The 6,000-nt window shown below is 39.2% G+C and overlaps 1 long non-coding RNA gene across 1 annotated transcript in view; it reads right to left on the bottom strand.

The window, feature by feature from the left end:
- Positions 1-325: 325 nt before the first annotated feature.
- LOC117080978 overlaps positions 326-6,000 on the bottom strand; it is a 52,775-nt gene continuing 47,100 nt past the window's right edge. Inside the window, exon 4 of the long non-coding RNA XR_004436033.1 lies at positions 326-430. This is a non-coding gene — a long non-coding RNA (uncharacterized LOC117080978). The remainder of the gene's footprint in view (positions 431-6,000) is intronic.

Here is a 6,000-nt window from a genome sequence, read left to right as displayed (position 1 = left end):
GTTCCTTGCCCCAAATACTTGTAGTATACTGTGGGAATGGGGAATTAAAATAAGAGACTCTAGCCAGGTATGCACCTTCTCAAAGCTATGGAACATACGGGCTTAAAGAGATTGTTATGACTTCATTCCCCTGAGTTGGGTTGAACACATGGGTGCAAAGTCTCTGGAGCCTCTCAGGGTTCTTAGTTGTCTAGAAAGCATGTTCTTATTTGATCTTTACGAAGAACCCTTTTAGTTTTTGCCACCCCCATATCAAAGTAGTGCCACAAAAGTCAACTGTAGGAACACAATAAAGGAAGTTCGTATGGCTTCTCAAAGCAAGTGGTAAATTAGAGCCCTCATTTATTTGTTGATGAAATATTTATTGAGTGCCTACAATGTTCCAGATGTTCTTGTTCACTGCCTTGGATGGGGACTCCGTAGTTCATGTCTAGTGGAGAGAAATGGAAATGTTCATAGTTAGTTACAATCTCTTAGATATTAGATATTGAGGTGTGCACAGAGAACTATGGGTGCTTAAGGGAGGATCCACCTACGTATGTGTTAGTGTGTGTATACAAGTGTATTGCAAAGAATGTCAGTGATGGTTAGAGAAGATTCCTGTGAAATGTAATACTATTAATGGAATTTTGAAAGAATAAGTGGGAGTTAGCCAAGGCAGTATAGTAGAAAGGGTATTTATGCTAGAAAAGAGATAGAGATATATAGGAGACCATGGCTCATCTGAGGAAGGTCGAGCAGCTTAGTCTGATTGGAGTTTAAGGTTTAGTGGGGAAGAGTGGAGACGTGTGAGGTTTGAGAGTTTTGCCAGATTATGAAGGTTCTGTTAGGCCATGTGGGGGCTAATGGATGGACCATCACAGAGGTTTAAACAGGAGAATGCCATAATCAGATCTGATGTTAAGAAATATCACTTTTGTGAGGTAATGAATGAATCAAAAAGCAGCAGAATGATCAGCTATAGTAATAATTGAAAACACTTGGTAATGTTCAATGCCAGTCTTTTTCAGCCTGCTTTTTAGGCACTAACTCATGTAATCCTCACAACAATTTTATTCTTGAGTACTATTATTATCTGTGTCTTACAGATAAAGAAATGGAGACACAGAGCTATAAAGCAATTTTTCCAGGTTTACTCAGATAATGAATGATAGAATAACAACTCAAATCTAACAGGCTGGCTGTCCATGTTCTTACCATTATGTTAGACTCCCTTTCAATAACTACAGCATTTATTGAGAACTTTCACTATACCAGGCAGTGTTCTAAGCATGTTACAAGCAAAAGCTAATATGCTAGAACCACACCATGAAGTAAGTACTGTTAATAGTAATATTCCCATTTTATAGATGATATAACTAAGGAGAGAGGTTAAATAATTTTTCTAATATTACTTACATAGTAAGTAGCAGAGGTTGAATTCAGACTTGGTAGTCTGAAATAAGAACCTGAGCTCTTCACCTCTGTATTGTATAGATGTGGGTAGACTATCTACGGGTGTGTTAAAATAATCAAGGCAGAAGTCATGGTGGCCTGAACTAACAGAGTGATAGTAGAAATAAGGGATATAAATCCAAGGTATATTAAGAAAGTAAATTTTAGGGAATCTTAAATGACTATTGGAAGAATAGTGGGGAGTGAAAGTAAGATATTAAAGATGACCTGAATGATGAAGCCTAACACGTAGGGTCCTGTATTATTGTCTGTTGTTGCATAACAAATCAACCCCAAATTTAGCAGCTTAAAACAACAAATATTTATTACTTTGCAGTTTCCATGGGTCAGGAATCTGGGTTAGGCTTAGCTGAGTGCCTCTGTCTCAAGGTGTTTTATTATATTGCAGTCCAGTTGTCAACTATGTCTGTGGTCTCATCTGAAGGATTATCTTGCAGAGGACCCTCTTGCAGGCTCACTCACGTGCATTTTGTCAGGCCTCTGTCCCTTGTCACATGGACCTTCAGTATGATGGCTGGCTTCTCCAGAATGAGCAATCCAAGAGATAGAAGCCACAGTCCTTTTTTTTTTTTTTTTTTTTTAATAGGCTAATCTCAGAAGTGACATCATATCACATCTGTGGTATTCCAATTATTAGAAGGGAGTTTGTATTAGTCTATTTTCACACTGCTGATAAAGACATACCTGAGACTAGGAAGAAAAAAGATGTTTAATTGAACTTACAGTTCCACATGACTGGGGAGGCCTCAGAATCATGGCAGGAGGTGAAAGGCACTTCTTACATGGTGGTGGCAAGAGAAAATGAGAAAGATGCAAAAGTGGAAGCCCCTGATAAAACCATCAGATCTCATGGGACTTGTTCACTACCACAAGAACAGTCTGGGGAAAACCGCCCCCATTATTCAAATCACCCCCAGCAGATCCCTCCTACAACATGTGGGAATTATAGAAGTACAATTTAAGATGAGATTTGGGTGGGGACACAGAGGCAAACTATATCAGAGTTAGTAAGTCCAGTTGACCCTCATGAAGAGGAGATTACTCAAGGACATGAATACTATAGAGATCAGTGGGATTCATCTTTAAGACCACCTATCAAAGTCTTTATTCCATGGCATCCTTTTCTCAGGACACCATAATATCCTGTTTGAAAACCACTTATTTAAATGATGGGCAGAGAAATCAGAGCTCAAAATGGAAACTGGGACATAAGAAACTACAGAGGCAAGAGAGAAGCCAGAAGGGGCTTCCCAAAACCACTAAAGTTTTGGGAAATAATGTCAAATACTATACTAATATCAGAAGCCACCCCTGAGAGTGTCATTGGTAATCTAGGCAGGGCAATTGCATTACTATAGGGGAGTGGAAGGAGATTACTGTGGATAGAAGAGTGAAGTTAAGGAGTAAAAATAGTGAGAACAGGTGACTTTTTCAAAAGAGTCCTGTTGTGATGAAAGAAGAGTGTGTGCTAAATAGAGGTGATCTGTGCTTAAAAGAGACTTTAAAAAGAAAGAGATGCAACATACAAAACCCTTTCTGATGATAAGGTGACTCTGTAGGATAACTAACAAAGAAGAAAAAAAGCCATATGGAATGTGATAATGCAGTCCTTCATCCCTTGGCCAAGGCCTCTGCTGTCACCTATGCAAGTTGCAGAGGAGCAAAACATGGAATCTATACCATGGACTAATGTGAAGATAAAGATTTGAAAAGAAAGTCCAAAGGAAAACTCAGAAAAATGTTTTCTATCATTTTATTTCTGCTTCTGATAATATGTTAAAATTTCCTGATATGTTATATTGCTGTGCTATAACACGGTGTTCATTCTGAATATTTGGATCTTTTACCCACGTTACATTTTTGTTAGGGAGATAATGCTCACCCTAATGCATCAAATGTAGTTGTGATAGTGAAGTAAGTGCTAGGAAACACACATTTCTTTGAATCTTCTTCCAATTCATGTATGTCCCCCCCTTTTTTTTATTATTATTATTATTTTTTTTTTTTATTTTTTTGAGACGGAGTCTCGCTCTGTCGCCCAGGCTGGAGTGCAGTGGCTGGATCTCAACTCACTGCAAGCTCCGCCTCCCGGGTTTACGCCATTCTCCTGCCTCAGCCTCCCGAGTAACTGGGACTACAGGCGCCGCCACCTCGCCCGGCTAGTTTTTTCTATTTTTAGTAGAGACGGGGTTTCACCACGTTAGCCAGGATGGTCTCGATCTCCTGACCTCGTGATCCGCCTGTCTCGGCCTCCCAAAGTGCTGGGATTACAGGCTTGAACCACCGCGCCCGGCCATGTCCCCCCTTTTTAATCTTCTGCCCTAAAGGGTGTCTCCTGAGTTCTCTTAGTTAAATGTAATATAACTGTGTTTCCCAGGGAGGCAGTTCTACTGTAGTGGTTAATGTCACAGGATCTGGAATTAGATCACCTGGCTTTAATTTCCAGCACTTACATTGATTATTACATGACCTTGGGCAGACTCTGTAACTGCTCTGTGCCTCAATTTTATCACTTGAAAAATGGTAAACACTTCACCACCTGCAAAATGATAAAATCTTTCTTACTGGGATTGTTATGAACATGAATAAAGTACTAGCAATTGGAAAAATGCCTAGCATATAGGAAACTCTCAACAAATGTTAGGTTCCATCAGCATCATCATCATCCTCATCATCATCCTCATCATCATCATCCTATTGCTTCCACCTGAAACCTTCATTATCATTGACTCTTTCCTTTTCAGCTTCATCCTTCCATGTCTTATTGACTATTCAGTCTGTGCTCCATTTGAAGTAGCCAGTATACTTGTGGTTTTTTTTTTTATTATTATTATACTTTAAGTTCTAGGGTACATGTGCACAATGTGCAGGTTTGTTACATATGTATACATGTGCCATGTTGGTGTGCTGCACCCATTAACTCGTCATTTACATTAGGTATATCTCCTAATGCTATCCCTCCCCACCCCTCCCCACAATAGGACCCAGTGTGTGATGATCCCCTTCCTGTGTCCAAGTGATCTCATTGTTCACTTCCCACCTATGAATGAGAACATGTGGTATTTGCTTTTCTGTTCTTGTGATAGTTTGCTGAGAATGATGGTTTCCAGCTGCATCCTTTTGTATGGCTGCATAGTATTCCATGGTGTATATGTGCCACATTTTCTTAATCCAGTCTGTCACTGATGGACATTTGGGTTGATTCCAAGTCTTTGCTATTGTGAATAGTGCCACAGTAAACATATGTGTGCATGTGTCTTTATAGCAGCATGACTTATAATCCTTTGGGCATATCCCCAGTAATGGGATGGCTGGGTCAAATGCTATTTCAAGTTCTGGATCCTTGAGGAATTGCCACACTGTTTTCCACAATGGTTGAACTAGTTTACAGTCCCACCAACAGTGTAAAAGTGTTCCTATTTCTCCACATCCTCTCCAGCACCTGTTGTTTCCTGACTTTTTAATGATTGCTATTCTAACTGATGTGAGATGGTATCTCATTGTGGTTTTGATTTGCATTTCTCTGATGGTGAGTGATGATTTTTTCATGTGTCTGTTGGCTGTATAAATGTCTTCTTTTGAGAAGTGTCTGTTCACATCCTTTGCCCACTCTGGGTTTTTGTTTTTTTCTTGTAAATTTGGTTGAGTTCTTTATAGGTTCTGGATATTAGCCCTTTGTCAGATGAGTAGATTGCAAAAATTTTCTCCCATTCTGTAGGTTGCCGATTCACTCTGATGGTAGTTTCTTTTGCTGTGCAGAAGCTCTTTAGCTTAATTAGATCCCATTTGTTAATTTTGAGTTTCTTAGTCCTGAGTTCTAGTTTGATTGCACTGTGGTCTGAGAAACAGTTTGTTATAATTTCTGTTCCTTTACATTTGCTGAGGATTGCTTTACTTCCAACTAAGTGGTCAGTTTTGGAGTAAGTGCTATGTGGTGCTGAGAAGATCTGTTGATTTGGAGTGGAGAATTCTGTAGACGTCTGTTAGGTCCACTTGGTGCAGAGTTGAATTGAATTCCTGGATATCCTTGTTAACTTTTTGTCTCGTTGATCTGTCTAATGTTGACAGTGGGGTATTAAAGTCTCCCATTATTTTTGTATGGGAGTCTAAGTCTCTTTTTAAGTCTCTAAGGACTTGCTTTATGAATCTGGGTGCTCTTGTATTGGGTACATATATATTTAGGATAGTTAATTCTTCCTGATGAATTGATCCCTTTACCATTATGTAATGGCCTTCTTTGTCTCCTTTGATCTTTGATGGTTTAAAGCCTGTTTTATCAGAGACTAGGATTGCAACCCCTGCTTTTTTTTATTTTCCATTTGCTTGGTAGAGTTTCCTCCATCCCTTTATTTTGAGCCTACATGTGTCTGTGCATGTGAGATGGGTCTCCTGAATACAGCAAACTGATGGGTCTTGACTCTTTATCCAAGTTGCCAGTCTGTGTCTTTTAATTGGACCATTTAGTCCATTTACATTTAAGGTCAATATTGTTATGTGTGAACTTGATCCTGTCATTATGATATTAGCTGGTTATTTTGCTCGCTA

This window comes from Trachypithecus francoisi, unplaced genomic scaffold, assembly GCF_009764315.1.
Source record: "Trachypithecus francoisi isolate TF-2019V2 unplaced genomic scaffold, Tfra_2.0 Lachesis_group8, whole genome shotgun sequence".
In the NCBI taxonomy this organism is placed as follows: Eukaryota; Metazoa; Chordata; class Mammalia; order Primates; family Cercopithecidae; genus Trachypithecus; species Trachypithecus francoisi.
This window is presented reverse-complemented; position numbering and strand designations above follow the sequence as displayed.